We start from the raw sequence: 19,006 nt of genomic DNA on the forward strand, positions 1-19,006 counted from the left end.
GCAGCGGGGCGTGGCCTCAGCAGAGGGTGAAATAACAAAGAGAGTCAACCGCCCACCGAATGGCCAGGCACTTCTTCTCTAACATACTGTACCGGGTCTCCCGGTCAGTTAGCTCCCAGCTGATGAACACAATATCAGCCAATTCCCTCTGAACTATTTGTTCTGTTCAGGTAGCCTCTAGAGCAGGGGTGGGCAACTCCAGGCCTCGAGGGCCGGTGTCCTGCAGGTTTTAGATATTACTCTGGTTCAACACACCTGAATCACATGATTAGTTTGTTACCAGGCCTCTGGAGAACTTCAAGACATGTTGAGGAGGTAATTTAGCAATTTAAATCAGCTGTGTTGGATCAAGGACACATCTAAAACCTGCAGGACACCGACCTTCGAGGCCTGGAATTGCCCACCCCTGCTGTAGAGCCATGAACGCACCGTCACGCCCGGCTGCATTCTTTAAAATGGTGCTCAATGAGCGAAGTACGGCCAGGAAGGTGGAGAACACATCTGCAAAATGCTGTTGCAATACAGCAACATTGGCTCTCTGGGCCTTTGTGAGATGATTACCACAATGGAGGGAGGTGGGAATCGTGGAATTTGGCACCTTTGGCCCCAACTCATCTCTCTTCTTGACCAGGCTCACCAGAGATGCGATTCCAGCCTCTCTCCATGCTTTAAGGAGGTTGAGGTGATATATTTGTGTGGCTCCTCCCCTGTCTGACCATACCATCTCATAGTCAACGCCGCCCACCCGCCGTGTGACCATGAACGGTCCTTGCCACTTGGCGAGTAATTTTGAGCTGGAAGAAGAGAGCAATACAAGCACATTATCTCCTGGTGAGTCTAGCCCTTCTGTTGTACAGGCTCTGCTGCCGCTGCTGGGCCTAGAGTAAATTTCTGTGTGATAACCTCCTCAAAGTGTGTAGCTTTGCTTTCAGGTCCAGCATGTACGGTTTTTTCGTGGGGCTCGGACCTACTGGGCACTATTGTGTTGAACGCTGAACTGTAATCTACAAACAGCAACCTCACATAGTTACCCTGTTTCTTGTCCACGTGGTGGAGATTGGTGTACAGGATGTGGAAGATGGTGTCCTCTGTGGATCTGCCGGGTCGGTAGGCGAACCGGAGCAGGTCTGTGGTGCTTCGAATGGAGGAGGAGATGATGTTCTTCAGCAGCCTCTCAAACACCTTATTACCACCAAAGTCAGTGCAACTGGCTAGTAGACGTTCAGGCATGAGGGCTTGTTGTTCTTGAGCAGTGGGAACCATGGTGGATCTCTTGAAGCATGTGGGTACCATGGACTTTGCCTGGGACTAGTTGAAGTCTGGTGTCCTGGTGTTCACTCTCTTCAGCACCACTCGGGCTTTGGGCTCTGCAATGCTGATCACCCGTTCCTCACTTCTGATGTCACTGCCCTTCTTTGTCAGGCTGTAGTTAGCATTAACATGAATGTTTCCAGTAACATTACGTTGCTTCACTTGCACTGCAGAGTTATGGAAAACGGTTTCATTCAATAATGATTATATCACATCATTTTGAATTAAGGGACGCATTATATAGGCTTCGCCGAGCCATTGTGCTTTAACATTACAGATGAGTACAGTGGTTAGTGTGTTATCTGGAAACAACTGTTCCCACTGGAAATACAGAGCGTCTGCTGGCGGTTAGACAGTCAGTAGAAGCACATTCAAGGCTCTTGGAATCAGTATTGTAGCTGAGCCAGCAGCTCACAGTGTCACAGCAACCTGGTGCCAGTATGCAACCGTAGCCATATCATGTAAAACATTATCTCTGAATGTAGAAAATTTAGTTATCACCACAACTATGTGTTGTATTGTATAAAGACTGACTAACTTCAGTTTACCCCTCTGCCACATGCTATCAGGCTTAATAGACTACAGTTAGCAGTCTTGTGATATTTGGTGTAATTACTTATTATCAGCTAATATGCATGAATGAATATCATATACCTCATACTGACAGAAAGAAATTTCAAAAATAGCTTTTCACACCTTATGATCACTGTTGAAAAAACCTTCTTTCTTAAGACCTATACATAAGTTTATGTATATTTTGTTTTTAAGGACTTATTGTTGCAACATCCTGACATATTGATTCTTTTTTAAATGCAGAACCTTTGACCAAGTAATAGACAGTGTCACTTAATGGGGTGGCTGTGGCTCAGGTGGTTCAATTCCTGGCTCCTCCAGTCTGCATGCCAAATATCCTTGGGCAAGATACTAACCCTGCCCTCCGATGCGTTCATTGGAGTGTGAATGTGTGTAAATGTGTGTGAATATGTGTGAATGCTTATTAGTTGCACTTGAGTTTAGAGGTGCTTGTATGAGTGGGTGTGATTGGGTGAATGAGGCATGTTGTATAGAGCGCTTTGAGTACTCCGGGAGAGTAGAAAAGCGCTCTATAAGAATCAGTCCATTTACCATTTAAAAAAAGACTTTGCAGCAACATTGTATGTCATTACCATGCAAATGATCTTGCTTATTTAGCCATGTATTGTTTTTTTCAGCGCACATGTGACAACATGGATTCTGTCAAAGTGCTTGCAACACTTTTAAAGAGAAATTGATTTGCAAGAAAAATTCTGCATGTCAGCAATGTGAAAGATCTCATTGCTCAAAGTCGAGCTCAGCAAGTAGGTTGTTTGCTTGATAGTTTGTTACAATGTAACACTGATTTCATGGAATATATTGATGTTGACAGTGACGTAGACACTAAGAACTTTGATAGATTCGATGCCTTCCTGTCAGCCAGATTGAATGAGTACACTGAAAATTAATAATCTAATGGAAGCCAAAGTGTAGAATTCAAGATTAATGAATCCTTTTTTTTTTATGTGATGTGATTTTTAATGTTTCAGCTGCACTGTTGGAAAACAATTGTATTCAAATGTCCAACAGGTTAAATTCTTGTCACACGCAGACATGGGTGCCTTCACATTCAGACAATCAGCCCCTGATACTAAACTCTGCTCAGACCTTTTCAAACAGAAGGTTTTACAATTGGCTGTTCAATGAATTAATAGAACATGATAATGACATTTACTTTACTTATCACCAGTGTTGGTCAAGTTACTTGAAAAAAGTAATCAGTAACTAATTACTGATTACGTCCCCAAAAAGCAATCCCATTACTTTACTGATTACTTATTTTCAAAAGTAATTAATTACTTAGTTACTTTTTAAAAACACGATTTACAACCTGAGTAGGTGATAAAGTGATAGATCTTTCAGCCAATTCTACTTTTTCTACATAATCCATCATACAAAATGTGATCAAATGGAAAAGTCTCTTTTTAAAACTTGTTTTATTAGTTTTAATCTTTTAACTTTATGCATCAAGCAAACATTTAATTATATGCAACATTCTCTGACTGGAAGAAATTTGTTTAATATTTAAACCTATTTTCTACACATTCCAGCACATAAAATAAAATATTTTTTGTGTTTACACTCAGTCTTTCAAATAGATGCAAGTAAAACGCAGCAGAAAATAAATAAAGTCAAAGACTCAGCGGTCCTGTTGCTCTATTTTCACCTGTAAAGCAGGAGTTGGGTAGGCGGAGGTTTACCCTGGTGCAGGTGTGCTGCGGTCAGTGGAAGAATCCGCGAGTTTCTCTGTGAGTTTCCCATTACGTCGTAGCTACTCGGTGCTTGTTGGAAGTTTAGGGGTTTTTTTCGCTGTAAAAAGAAGTTTTCTTCCCACGCACAGCGGACACTAATGTTTTTGTCACTTTTTATGGAATCAAACTCAAAGTAAGGTCAGTACTTCCACGCTTTAAACGCTGCACGCTCATACTCTCTCTGCACTCGATATGTGATCCACTGTTGATCTGCACACAGCTGTTGTCACGAATGTCGCACTCGCTAACGTCATTGTCATGAGACATTCTCGCAAAAAAATCCCGGTTTTAGTAACGCAGTAACGCAGCGTGCTTACGGGAAAGTAACGGTAATCTAATTACCGTTTTTGCAATAGTAATCCCTTACTTTACTCGTTACTCGAAAAAAGTAATCGGATTACAGTAACGCGTTACAAGTAACGCGTTACTGCCCATCTCTGCTTATCACATATCAGCTGAAGTGAGGATGTTATCATCACCATCATCATCATATCTTAATACATCTGGCAGATCTCTCTCTGGTCTGGCTCTGTGACTGGCTGCAAACTGGACATTTTATTCAGTATGTTGCTGCTCCCCTAACAGATCACAGCTGGGGGAGTACATGGGCACGCCCAAACAGACCTGACGAAATAGACCTGCTCATGCCTTTTTTGTAGCCATCATCTTTGCTCTTATTTTTCCTCTCCTCCCCTGCTATGTGAAGTTCCAACTTGCTTATAACACTTTATCTGCTTCCGTTTGGATCCGTTTCACCAACCATCTATGCGGGAGTGGCTTCTCAATTTGATGATAGTAAAACATGGATGGCCCTAAAGTTTTGATCAAGAAGGTTACAGTGTTTTTTTGCCATGTGTATTTCCATATATGTAAATGTGTTTTATTTAAATGAATCAAACAATGTGATTTACTAAGGTTGCAGCAAGAATTTTATTGTGAATTTCTACACAATAAAATGTTGATGGATGTGGAATCAGAACAGAACAAGCATTGATGCAAGTGATTGCTTTAAATTAACAGAATGGAACTTAACAGGAAACAGAAGAGCAGAGTTAAAACAGTTGCCCAATAAAAGATGCACTCAAGCCATGGATGTGTTATGTTTTTTACAACCTGTAGTGTTTCAGGCTCTTAGACATATTGCTGCACAGAGATGTCTGTAATGAAAATAGCACAAAAAGCCTGTTTTCGTAGCAGTGCACTCACAGATGTTACTATCTCTAGTAACATATAGATATAGATTCTGAATACACAGTGTGATGTATGATGTTCAGGTGTCACAATGTAAACAGGTGGCTGTTAACGAGATCCTTTTTTTTATACAACAGTTGTACATTGGGACTTTATGTTAATTTCCCACACTGAGTAAATCTTGTCCTATATGTGCTAATTGTGTTGACATTGTTATAATGAACATAGCATGCAATCTCCAAATGTTTAACCTGTGTTGGTTTAATATATCAGTTCAATAAATCCTCTGTAAATGTTTCTTCTTCTGTCAGTGTGGAGAACAGGATGGTCCATCCTGGCTGCTCCTGATGCAGATGTATGTAAAGAATATACATGTATTCTGTATAAATATGCACCTAAGTGCATCTGTGTGAACATTTCTGCATGTAGTTGATGCAGAGGTGATTAACAGAGTGGTGAGTGGCCAGTAAAGAAAAAAAAGAAAAGAAAAAAAAACACACTGCATGCAAATACGTGTGTCACTCTGACAGTATGTCTCAATTAAGGCCTGAAAAGCCGAGCAGAGCTGCTGCCAGCTTCACTGACCCACCCCTTCCTGAAAGCCTCAGCACACACAAACAGACTGTGTCCACCAGCTTCCTTAAAGCACAGCAAAGAACAAAGAAAATAGGGGAAAGTGTATAGAGCAGGAAATAGGAAGCCTTCAACAATGTGACAGTTGGGGAAATTCTTGAGAGGGAACTGTACACTAAATTGACAATTGGAGAACCACAGCGAGGCAGGATTGCAATGATAACACCGACTGGATCATGCATGGGACTGATGCCAGTGCTAGCCATAATGACAACAATAATGGCAAATAATAAACACTCAGATCCAAACTCCCACCGCAGCCCCTAACCCAGCACACCATGCCGTGTAACCAACCTACTGTCATCACCTCTGCTGCCAGATTTGACGGCTTCGGCACCGGAGCTACTATTTCACAGAATAAACTGTGGAGAAACCACATCCACAGATAATGTACATAAGTGGCAGACATCCACTAAATAATATACATTATGTGCAGTTGATTACATACTGTCCAACTTTGCACACACAGACAAAAAGACTTTCCTTCCGTTCACACCCTGATGCATGAACATACAGAGATTACAAGTAAACATGAACGCATTTTAACAAATTTAATCAATTGTGCATGTGTGAGTTTTCATACATCAAAGAGGAAGCACAGACACACACATATGCACAGCTAAACAGAGACATTTTAATGGCAAGTGTAGCTTTACGTACACGGACATACGTGCACTCTCTCGAGTTTAGCAGGGAACTGATGGTGAGGAGAGCCTGATGATGGCTGATGTGGTGGCGGCTGGCTGGGTAGCCGTTTAATTAATCTCCAGACAGACAATGGCATCAGAGAGAGAGAGAGGAAGAGAGACAGGAAGAGAGAGAGGAGTGCATCAGGAAAATAAAGACAACAGGCACAAGCAGCGACAGCCAAGCAGAGGCTGTGTCTGTCTTCCTGTCAGCCCTCAGGACACATCAGAAGACACACTGCAGGAGTCTTCAAAAATCTGTGACGCTCTGGATCTCAGAGGCCCGTCGCTGGCTCAGTGGAGGACTCCCAAGTCTCGGTTTATAGAATACAGAGGGACAGAAAAATGGGCTGAAGTTTGAAGGGTGCCAGCATGGCTGTACACTGAGCTGGGGGAAGGGTGCTGGGGTAGTCGGTTTGGTGGGGGGTTCAAGGGCAGGCGCTGGCAACTCATTTTTCTTTTTGTTGTTTCTCATTCTGTCAAAGGTGATGAAACCCTGTGGGTAAATAAATGATTTTAATATGTTAAAAAATGGCATGTGACTTTTTCTGCTTTAACTTGTCATTACGAAGTAAACGTTGATAGCCGTGTCAACCGTAACTCAGCGCTGTCGTCGTGCACAGGCGGTGGCGGTTGAAAAGCTGTCTGTTGCTGCACCTGTGTACAACATTCCCCTGTCCACACACTGCAGCTATTTCTGTGGATCACAAAATAACGGGAAATAAAAACTCACCAATTAAAATGTCTCCACAACCATTCTTCCAGGAAAGCGGAGACTTTGCACATGATTGTATAAACTGAAAATAGCTTCAGATACTGAAACTGAAAACAATCCCATGCCCCTCTGGTGGCACATGTCCGTAGCTGTTATATTACTGGGAACAGGTCAGTAACATTATGGTATGGAAAAAGAGCAGCCCAGTGTTAAAGAAGTAAAAGCAGCGGTTCACCACTCAGTGAGATGCAGCACGATGAAATAGCTCAACAATTAAACACTAACATTTGTCACCACGGCACAGATCATATGATGATGCTGACTGTGTGAGTCCTGCTTGAATCACCTGCTGTACACGAGTGCTATATAATGACTGCAGTCATTTAAATTCATGTGACCTTTTGATTGTGCTGTGTGTGAGTGTGTGTGCACACTATTATACTACAATTATATTACAAGCAGGGGCCTGCATGAGTGAGACTTTGCTTACCTCTACATAGTGGGTGTGTCTGTGGTCCCCTGGTGTGGAGAGCCTAGTAACAGGGCTAATTGGGTGTAAAGGGAGGTGTGTGTGTCTGCGTGTGTGCGTGTGTGTTGCATTGTGTGGGACGCTACAGCATCAGCTGTACCTGATCAGGCTGCCTGATTAAGCTGTGTAATCTCCTGCATGAAACAACAGCTGACCAGCTCCCCGGGGGGCTGGCCACACACTAACACACTCTCACACACACATGCACACCTGTGCTGGTGGCCATGACAGCAGGCACCTTGTGCTCCCCGAGGAAGGTACTCTCTATCACACACCTGGTATCTACAGCTCCCCTGTCTCAAAGGTGAAATCTCACAACAGCAAAACAGGTGAACAAACTAGCAGTGTATATGTTTTTGTCTTGGAAAGGCTTGAGACTGTGGGAAAAAGAAACCTGAAACACTCTCTCTCACACACACACACACACACACACACACACACACACACACACACACACACACGCACACACACACACACACACACACACACACACACACACACACACACACACACACACATAAACTAAATCAATCCTAGTTTTAGAAATCAGTCCTTCTGTGGATCGTCTTCACAACAACAGTCATCTCAGAGTGAAGACTGCTGAGTACTGGAAGGTTAAGGCCCCACAATATTTGAAAGATAACTGCAATGACCTCCTCAGATCTGATTTCCTACTTTTTTAATAAGAGGAGTCCTTCGGCTCAACTTATCACAGAGATCCTGTTACTACTACAGGGTGAAGGATAAGAGGATAGCTGCGTCCATAAAAACCACAAAACAACCAACAATTGGCTATATCCTGATCAGGACTGCAGATTTCCTCACAGTACCACTGGAACCAAAGTGATGCCATCCAGAGTAAGCACCTGGTTAGACAGTGTTTCTCACTTTTAAGACCAAATCCAACAATCTTAGTCTAAAATGACACATCATTCTGATCTCCGTGTCCTTAACAAACACCTGTACATAAATACGTTTATTTGAGGACATATTGGAGATTGTATTTAGATGTAACTGTATATATACTGTATGTTAAAACCCTCTCAAATGTAATAATCCTGGGATATAACCTATACTGACATTGTTACAATAAGTATAGTTAAAACCCTGCATAAATGATTTATGATGATAAATAATCATTTATCAAGATAAATTTTTAGAAGTCATGTTTTTTTGATTAAGCTTGCTTCATTTGAGCAATTTATTATTCTTATATTGTACTTTTTTGATATTGTATGTATATACTCAGAATGATGTAGTTTTTGCACTGTTCTAACCACTGTTCTCATTTTAATAAGTTGAACCTTGAATTCATGGTATGTCTCCCTGAGTGCTCTTCCTCTTTAAATGAGGCTCGTTCTCCCCACTGTCACACAATGTAGACTTTCAAAAAGAGCTCTCTCTGAGACATTGTACAGTCTTTATATATAAGTGCCTTTAGACAACTGTCTCTGTAAAATAGTCAGATGTCTATTCATATTAATGTACAGAATTCACCTGCTTGCTGCTACTACTGCACATTCACCCAGTGTATATACTATATGTATATATATATATATATATAATGTTCTTCCTCTACACCCCCCCCCCCCCAATTTTTGCACATGTCGAGGAGCGTGTCAGGCTACATTTCACTGTGTGTTATACTTGTATAACTATGCATGTGACAAATAAAGAACCTTGAACCTTGAACCTCTGTGAACTTGGACTATTTATATAAGAAAATATTCATATAAAAATGTTCTTAGATACAGATGCACCCAGTACCCACCTTAATATAAATATTAATAGTAATTTAAAGGAGTTGCATGTATATATTCTCCAAAGACAAATGTAAACAAAAGCTTACAAATATCCCGACTCACATACAGTGCTTACCATATTAAACCTTCCACAGCAGCTCACTGGAGACTCTGTGAGTGTGTGAGTAATTTTTCCTGTGTGAAGCTGCAGATTACTCAGAGATTATTCAAACATGACTGTATGCACAACCCCACTGGAGGTATCTGTATCTCACACACACACCCACATGACTCCTACCGCGGCGGTGTGCTGTGGGAGCTGGTCAGCGGCATCAGTCAATTGATTGAGCGTAGAGGAGAAGGAGGAGGAGAAGGAGGAAGGAGCCGCAGGCCATGAGCAGCAGAGGAGGTGAAGACCTATTGGAAATCAGTGCACCGTGAGCATTTCTGCCCCACATGGGCAAAACAACACGCTCAGACAGCTGCCACAGCCCTCTTTAGCCAGCCCTGTTTCATGCTGAGAGGCAACGTCCACACTGTCAGCAGGCAAACTCTGCTCACTTCTCATTGATTTCATCAATTAGACTGCTCGAGATGAAGGCCAGATCTGCTGGGAAATGTGAAAAATTGTATTCATAAAGAAATACAGTGTGACTTAAGATAAATGTGTGTTACAACAAATGATGTAGCAGTTTTGCATACTTTGTGTACTTTCCTCCTGAAATAATCTGAATGAAAATGATGAATACTGATCAGATACTTTATTAATCCCTGAGGAGATTATGTGGTTACAGTAGCAGACTAAACTATCAAAATAATACAGCATGTTACAGATTACACATTTAAGAAATAGCACTAAAAATCACTTAATTAAAAATATCAAGAATATCACAGAGACATGCCAGGTTTCTTTAAATGACATATTTTCTCATTACGGGTTTTTAGCTGTATATAAATCTGAAAACCAAATCTACAATATAAAGAGACAACAATGGCTTTCTGATCCAGTCAAAGGACTTTAACTCTGAACTTTAAACTGAAAAATAAAATTAATGCATTTGTCATCCAAAGGTCACTGCTGCAGCACATCCTCGCTGATGATTATTTGTCAATAAAATCTCTTCTTCACATGCATTTAGTTTGCTTTTTAATAAAATAAACTTCTGATCATAAATTTCTTATTGTTGCTTTCATTCAAATAAAGTAAAACAATCTGAAGAATCCGTTTAACGTGAGATAATAAAGCGAGAAAATAAAGATAAAGCCAAAGGGACCTTTGACCGTGGCTAAGGATGGACAGGAAATTGATAAGAATTTAGCCAGTCCATAATCTATCACCTATTGATCCTTATCAATTCTCATCGGCTCCCCTTGAGTGTCACCAACGTCACTAAGCATCATTACATCTGTGCCAGTTAATTGATGCTGCGTGGTTTGTTCATGTTGAATGTATTTCCCTCTTTATTGTGATCACTGTTGTTTCCATTACACATATTAACACAGAACACTTAAAGGTAATGCGGTATGATGCTTAATTACTAATTTGTTATGCCATTCATTACTTTCCATTTAACAATATAAACCTATAGGCTACAGTGCCACACACCAACACTAAGCCTAATGAGGACACATATATGATCTTTCTCTCACAAAGCAAAGATTAAAACCAGCACAAAGAGACTTTACAATGATCCCCACATTGATTCTACTTTAGAATCATGAACAGGTAGAAACGGCGGCTCGACTGCTCATCTGTTTGTTATCTGTTGAAGTTCAGAGTGTGGCTGCTGGGTCGGCACTCGCTCAGCTTTTAATATCACTTTGGGTTCTTGGCTAGCTTAGCATTCGGATGCAGTCTGTGCAGGTGCTTGCAAAGAGCCACAGTTGTGTGGCTGGATCTGGATGTGTTTTGCACTTTACTATCTCATTCTTGTCCTTTTGTGCAATAAAAATCAAGCTAATGTCCACATCCACACTGTAGACTTCACCACTATTTTCCTCCTCCAGCACACTAACTGAACTCAGCTGACTACAGTGTGAGTCAAAGTGTGCATTCATAGGTTTGTTGTCTGTACTTTTTGTTTACTTTCCCATTTGTTGCGTTGCATGTTTATTTTTCTAAGTACTAAAAATACATGTGTAGGCTAAATAATACAGGATCTGGGTTAGAATATAATGAACTAGGAGTAATAGGACCAGTGTTAAGGAACATTTTGTGCACTTTTAGATCTTCCAGACCTTTGACCAACATGTATTATGTCATGAAACTGTTCTTTCCATTTTATCAAAAGTGTTTTAGAATTTCATGTCCAAACTCAGAGACTGAACTGAACTGCCCAACTTTATTTTCACACGCATACACTTTACACCTGCGTGTTGTTATCGAAATGCACAGAGACCTTCATACCTCTTTCAGTCCCACAGAGGAGCCACATCTATAGATACAAGACAACAAACACACACTTCCACTCCAAACAACATCTCCAAAGGTACAGTGCAGTGGTTAATTAGTGCCTATTTATAGACTTTGTGGTTGTTGTAGACAATGTCTGACGATGAGACACTGCAGTACCTGAAGCAGCCTCTGGATGCCAGTGTGGTGTCAGTAACAGTGTGCCTGGAGAGGAGAGGAGAGGAGAGGAGAGGAGAGGAGAGGGGAGGAGAGGAGAGGGGAGGAGAGGGGAGGAGAGGAGAGGGGAGGAGAGGGGGCTATGAAAACGAGAGACGAGCCAGTTGAAAGAGAGGAGGAGTTGATTTTCAGATGCGAAAAAAGCATCTTGAATCTCTTCTTTTCTTCTTCTCTTCAAGGTCCGGCCGCACCTCCCACTTCCTCCAAATTCTGCACTGAATAGTACCTCTTCATCCTCTCTGCCTGTTTTTCCAGCATGTGATGGAGGTAGACTACGGTGTGGCAGACTTGTACTATGCCTAATTAATGCTCCAGAGCCTAGGAGGTGTGTGTGTATGTGTGTTTTGCACTTCTTGTTGTAAGTGCTCTGTGTGACTGTGCGTGCACAAGCATCTGACAGACATGTGTGTTTATGTGTGCTACTACTCCCCCCACCACCTCACACACACACACACACACACGCACACACACACACACACCACCCCCACCCCAGGGTATGAAGCAGACTGCAGGGGCTGGTGCAGGAACAGAGCTGGGATCATGGAGGCAACACTGCAGGCATCTGCCCCCAGGAAGCAACACCAGCCCCACGCAGCTGGCATCGAGGTCTTCGTGAGCCAGGAAATGGCACACCTCCCCAACTACAGCCTACCTTTCTTCAAACACACACACACACACACACACACACACACACACACACACACACACACACACACACGCACACACACACACACGCACATTGTTCATCAAACAAGCAAAGATCATTGATTCACTTTGGGAAAAAAAAGCCACAGTGGGAGGAAACAAATGCTCGATTAGGAAAGGTTTCATTTGCTGTTTGTCTGTCACACATGTCAGTTGGTTTTTTTTTTTCAATCTTAGGGGAGAAGTTGAAACAGTCAATTATGTAATGACTGGCTTTATTTTCTTCATTTTGTTCATGTACTGAGGGAAAAAACACAGGACTTGCCAAACATTCATATTTACATACAAAGTTCTTTGGGGAATTCAAAGACGGACAATTTGACAATTACAGCCTCCCCCCACCTTCTACCTCAGCCCCCCACTTCTGCACTCAAAGCTTCAGATTCCCAGAAGAATACACCAGGCATGACATAAATGCACTTCTGTATCTATCTGCCTCTCTCTGGATTTCATGTAAATGCAGTTTGATTTATTGTGTGCAGGCACTGTGAGCAGGTCTGTGTGTGCGGTTGCACATGCATGTTCGATGTGCACGGAAGCATGCAGGCAGTGTGCTCAAAATACATATCGTGTTGCATCCATCATTTTCTGCACTTGGCAGACAACCAGCTGACAGAGCGACAGGCCCTCACCTTGCATTCATGCTGAGGAGGCTGCTCTGGGCCTGGCCGCTAGGGCAAGCAGGGCGCTTAACAGGCCTGGGCCTCCATCCTCTCTGCACCCACACACACAGGCAGGACTGCGGGGTACAATTAGGTGGACAGGACGCCATACTGCTGCTCACCTGTCAACTAGACTGCCGACATGCGTGGGGTGCAAATTGACACGAATGCCACAACCGGGCCGACAGGAGATCCGCGGCAGGGACAAATCTTCCTAACAAACCCCGGTGTCCTGTCAGTCAGTGCGGGGGCCACCTCACGTTGACCCCCTGGACCAGACGCTGGGCTCTGCCTCTTCCTTGGCGCTTTCCTGGCAGACGCTGGCCACCTCAGGCCCTGTCACTGAGCTGAGATGACATGGTCACACGCAGGCACAGCCAGCACACCACCATCAGCCTCTTAGTCATTACTTTCCATCAGCCGACCAGAAAATAGACTGGTAGAATCTGTAGGGGAAAATGACCTAAAGGCCTGACCTGAAAATGGCACAAAAAGCAGAGAGATGGTGCTGCTCGCTCCCAAAATAATAGTCTGTGTCAGCGCACCTGGCCACTCGCCACTGGCCATATCAATGCCTCCCAAACAAGACAGAGGAGCACTGGCTAGACAGAGGTTTTGTCAAAAATTGCTTCGACCGTCAGTTTCGCAGCTTGAAAGAACACATGAGATCCAAAGTAGTTTTCCTCTGCTTTACAAACAAAGTTGATTTTTGGAGATGAAAAGAAAAGAAAACTTTTTTATGTGGCCGGAGAGAAAAAACCAAACCAAAGAGGATAGCAGGCGGGGAGCAGGAACCCAGCTAATCCAGTTTCCTGACTGCGATCTGTCGTTTGGCATGTTGCAAGGGTAACATGCTGCTAAATCTACTGATGTTTGCACTAATCCATTTAATTCTCTTTTAAGGGGGAAAAATGTTCACGTGCACGTTTTATTGTTGATGATTTCAAGACGAATGGAGTTACAGAAGCGGACAGATCAATGGGCACGGTTGGCCCGCCGATACCACAGGATGCTGTGGTGGTAGCAGTGGAGATGTGGGGGATGGTATGGCATTCAGGTTGCCAGAAAGACCATTTTCCTATCTCTCCATCATTCTTTCTTTTTCAGTCTCAAAATAGAGTTGAGCTGAGGAGGAAGGTAGCACTCAATTAGGCTTTCCATCTCCTTTAACACAAGTAATTGTTCTCCATAGTGGGGACTATATGGGAGCCAAATACTGGAGCTGTATGCAGGGCCGGTCCCCCTGGCGAGGCGGGCTCATCCCAGCCCATTGTTCTCTATCAGTGGACAAGGCTGATTCCTGTAATTAGCTGTCAGCACAGAGCCCTCAGCAGCTTAGTGCTGTCTGCTCAAATCAAACTAATGAAATGCAATCCGCTCAAATGTCCTGGATGCATATCTGTAACAGGCCTGCGCACACAAGAGGGGAGGCAGGGGGAGCCTGCGCCACGGCAGGGAAACATCCCCCCTTCACCAAACTTAGGATTCAAATCCACGCTCATTAATCCGTTAATTCAGCACATTTTTGACAGCCAATTAATGCGGATGAAGACTGGGTGATCCGGGCAGGACATGAGGTGCCTGAGTATGGTAAGTGGACAAGGCGTGGGGGGGTGAAGGACTATCGGACCCCAGCATCGCTCAACCATTTCATTCTCAGCAGTGATCCTGGCAACAAACAAGCCTCAGTGTTGTAATAATTCCCCACACAACGTTAGTGCATATATTTATTCTATTAATCCATGTAAGAGACAGCAGAAGATATTTTGCAGTCTTCCTCAAGAGAGCGAGCACTGAGATGAAGATGACTGCAGCGCTGCCAAGATCGTTGGTGCTAAATTTGACAATTTAACGTTAGGGTTGTTTTCTGATAAAAACTTCCAGAAAACAAGGAGACACTATCTATGAATCATGTGATCTGTGCAGATTTTCAGCTTCTCTGATTGTATGTTCAGTGTAAGGAGGAGTAAACATATATGCAACCCTCATATTTGGAAGAACTGCTACAATTGTACTAATAACTGAATGTCAGCAAATCACAAGACATACCGCTGCTAGTTTACATATAGTGAACATGCAAAACTGCTACAGCACCAACAACATTATTTGTATATAATCTGCTGTTGATTAGATAAAATAAATCAATAAACTGATTGGTTCGAGTTCAGTGGTCGGACATCTCCTGGTTGGCCTTTCAAAAATAGATACAAATCAATATTTTGTGTATATAAATAGACATTCGCACATCTATATAAAGGTAAAAGGAAAAACAAAACAGGCATGTTAAGAAACAACATATATAAAACCTAACCCAGCGGGTATGTAAGGAGGCTTTAATGACGACACTTCTATTTTTGTATTGATGTTTGCTCTCAGTAGAATATTTATATTTCCAACAAGGTTTTTCCCATGTGCTTTAAATTTCTGCCCAAGTCTGACACCTACACGGTGGAGTATGTTAGAGAAATTAGAGAATTTCACAGGAAGCTTGGCAGATGTTGCTCATGTACAAACATTTTGACGCACAGAAAAGAATGTTTAATAGTTTTGATTTTCATTAAAAACGCTATGCTGTTGGCTGGGTCTGGTCAGGTTACTTTAAATCACACTCAGGGACCATTTAACTCAACATTAAGTGTGACTGGCTGGGAAAAGAGACCAGAGAGAGAACAGGACGATTTGTTCCTGGGACAGAGATTTTATTATTTTTTTTACAGGTACATTTAAAACTAAATACACAAATTTGTCAGCATTTCCAGTGTTTTTGAAAGAGAAACAAAGGAACAATTTCAGTTGGTTATTTTTAGCTCTATGCTTTAAATTAAGTAGCTTTCTAAAATTTTATCTAGAAAAAACAATCACTTACTCTGCTGTGAATATCTTTTGACCGTTTCATCACCCTTTACTAATATAAGGGACACAAAATGTGGAGTTGCACAAATAGTATGTTTTTCTGTTTAAATTTACTTTGCACATTCAACATTATTCATCCCAAACGACCCTTTAAGAAAACCACAGCTTTCTGTACATTCTGTAACCTGTGAGATGCTGCTCTTTTAAATTCTACCTTTTGCTTGAAGAAAGGGCAAGACGCACAGAAACCATGTATTTGTGAAATTTGGGTTAGTTGCTATTTTAAAAGTAACATAACTTTAAATCTGCTAACATTAGCAGTTGCAGTCAGAAAAAAATTATGTATTCCACAGCAGGGGATTAATAATCAAACTGCACATTTTTATTATTATTACTTTAAACTGGCTAGGCAATACTTATTACAATGCTTTTACATTTTGGCAGCATACCGCCCTCAATAAACTATTAAAAGAATTGTGTAATTGTATCTGTAGTCGTGAGCAGATTAAGGCCTTTCCCATGTCTGTGGATGCTTTCCTCTCCTTCATTTTCACTTACTCATGTTTATGAACGCCCGTGAAAAGAAGTGAAATTACTCTGCGTGTAGCTTCTACACACTCAGCATATTTGTGTTTACACGTCTCACTCGCGTTGTTTAAATCCTTTGTGTGTGCATATTTGTTGCATCACATTATGCTGTCATTCACTTCATTCACCACCCCTCTTTTCCTTCGCTTCTTCTCCTGCGCAGTGTGTGTGTGCGTGCAGGGTGATGTGAGCACAGTGGGAGCCTGGGGGCATTAAAAGCAGCCAGGGTTTTGCCGCCGTAGTGTTGGTGGGCTCGTAGTTTCCACTGAGCCGTGATCAGATGGGTCTGGGCCGCTCGGGGACTCGGCCTCGGGCGCTTGACAACACCGCCAGCGCCGCCATGTGTGAACACTTGTTCTCTTCAATTAAAACAGTCATCTGAATATTCAAATCACATTGCTTAATGACAGCTCTCAGCCACGCATGCATGAAATCCAAGTAGAGGTCAATCAGCCCCGATGAGGACCGTGGATGGGTGGACGGGCCGACCCAGACGGAGAGCCAGCATCCAGAACAGCTCTCAGATATCCAATTAGTTTTCAAACAGAATCGAAAAGTAGTGAAATTCACAAGTAGAAAAGTGGTTCTAATTTGTCTTTGACACAGTGGAGTGGCTAAGCTTCCTAAGTAAAAGTGTTCTGTGTATTGCAGCCCCTGGATTTGGATCCAGTCGTTAGTTTCTCATACTTTTCTGGCCTGTGGCCCCTAACTTTTTATGCTCAGTATTTTCATGACAGCAACAGTTACAGAGCTGTCAGACTGTCACGTGAATGTGACTGGAGCTCGTTTTGTGTTGTGTTTTGACGGAACTAAAAATGTATCAGATTGGAATTATGACAGATTTCAGCATTTTATTAAAAACACATAGAAAATAGCAACATATCTACCCCAACTGTACAACATGTCAGCCCCTGTGGAGACCCACTGTCCTTACTATTCGTCCTTTTCCTGATTTTGATTGGTTGTTTTTCTGAGATTTGGGTTTGGATTTCACATTTTTGTTGACTTTCTATCTGCTGATCTGAACTGAATTGTCTTTCTAGAGAGCAAGATCAATTAATTTATCAATAAAACAAAGTAAAAAAACATGTATCAAGTCACACTGTAGCAGGCAGTCTCTGAGGTTTAGTATGTGCATGTGCTCTGAGTGTGTTATTCTAATGTGATAAGGCAGCCGACATGCCCTCAACCCCACACTGCTACACCAACTGATGGAAGTGTGGCCCGCCATCACTGGACACCACTCACTGCAGGATCACTGGATGCGTTTGTGTGTGCACGTCCACTTTTGATGGCCTCACACTGTAGGCATCCATCCAAGAGGCATCAGTAACATGTAAAAGGTGCAAAAATCTGTGCGCAAATACATGAAATAATACATCATCACATACAAACAGACTCTTATCAAAAGTCTCCCTTAAGAAGTTCCCCTTATCACACAACGTGGCCATGATAAACCTGACAAAAGCCCTCTCTGCGACATTGTAAATATGATTACCAGGGTAAATCTTCCCATCTTGATCACGTGGTTCTGTGTCGTGTCAGAAATAATCTCCCACCTTCAGTTCACGCCTGATGTTCACTCGCACATCTTATTGGACTGAAATGTGGTAGTTTTTCAAACACTCTGATTGGCTGGCATCATTTAAGCTCACATGTTTGGAACGAGGCTTAAAAAACCTTTCTGTTGTTCAGGTTAAGTGCACGCACATTCGAGAAGTAAGTACTATACATGAGTGTGTAGTTTTTAAATTATGGGGATCTTCTTTTGGCCTTAAACTAATCACCTAGTGGAGGAGCTGCATTTAATTTTAAATATTTGTGTCATATGAAATTTTAAATCCTGTAATATATTTAAATTATAAATATATATTTAACTTCACATTTTCTTCTGTTCAAGCACAAAATAAAACATTCTTGATGTTACAGGAGAACTTGATTTGTATTTATTTTTTATTATTTCCAACAATTTCTCCTGTTTTCCATGACGAACGCAGATAAAAGTTACGTTTTGTTGCAGACCTTGAAGAATGGCACCTTCAAATTAAAGTGATTTACATAATACTAAATTCATAACTGTGATCCAACAAAATAACATAAGCTCACATGAACCAATGAACATTGTTACTTTAATTACTCTTAACTATGTTTGAGTTTTCTTTCACCCAAGTTGGATTATTTACTTAACTGAAGAGTTTTAATACTTTCTCTGTTGGTCCAGACAAATCAATGTTTTTGAAAATGCAGCTACAATAATTGCAGCTTTTCTTCAAATGTAAACTGTAAGTTGCTGTTTGTTGTTTTTAAAGCTAAACAAATGACACTTTAACAAGTCAGCCGCTAGAAATTGCAATCAAATTACATTTTCTGATTAAAACTTGTAATATTAATAATGTGACTGATTGGATTAGATTCCATTAAAAGAAAACATCCGTCCA

Source organism: Aulonocara stuartgranti (genome assembly GCF_965226115.1).
Source record: "Aulonocara stuartgranti genome assembly, chromosome: 12".
Classification (NCBI taxonomy): Eukaryota; Metazoa; Chordata; class Actinopteri; order Cichliformes; family Cichlidae; genus Aulonocara; species Aulonocara stuartgranti.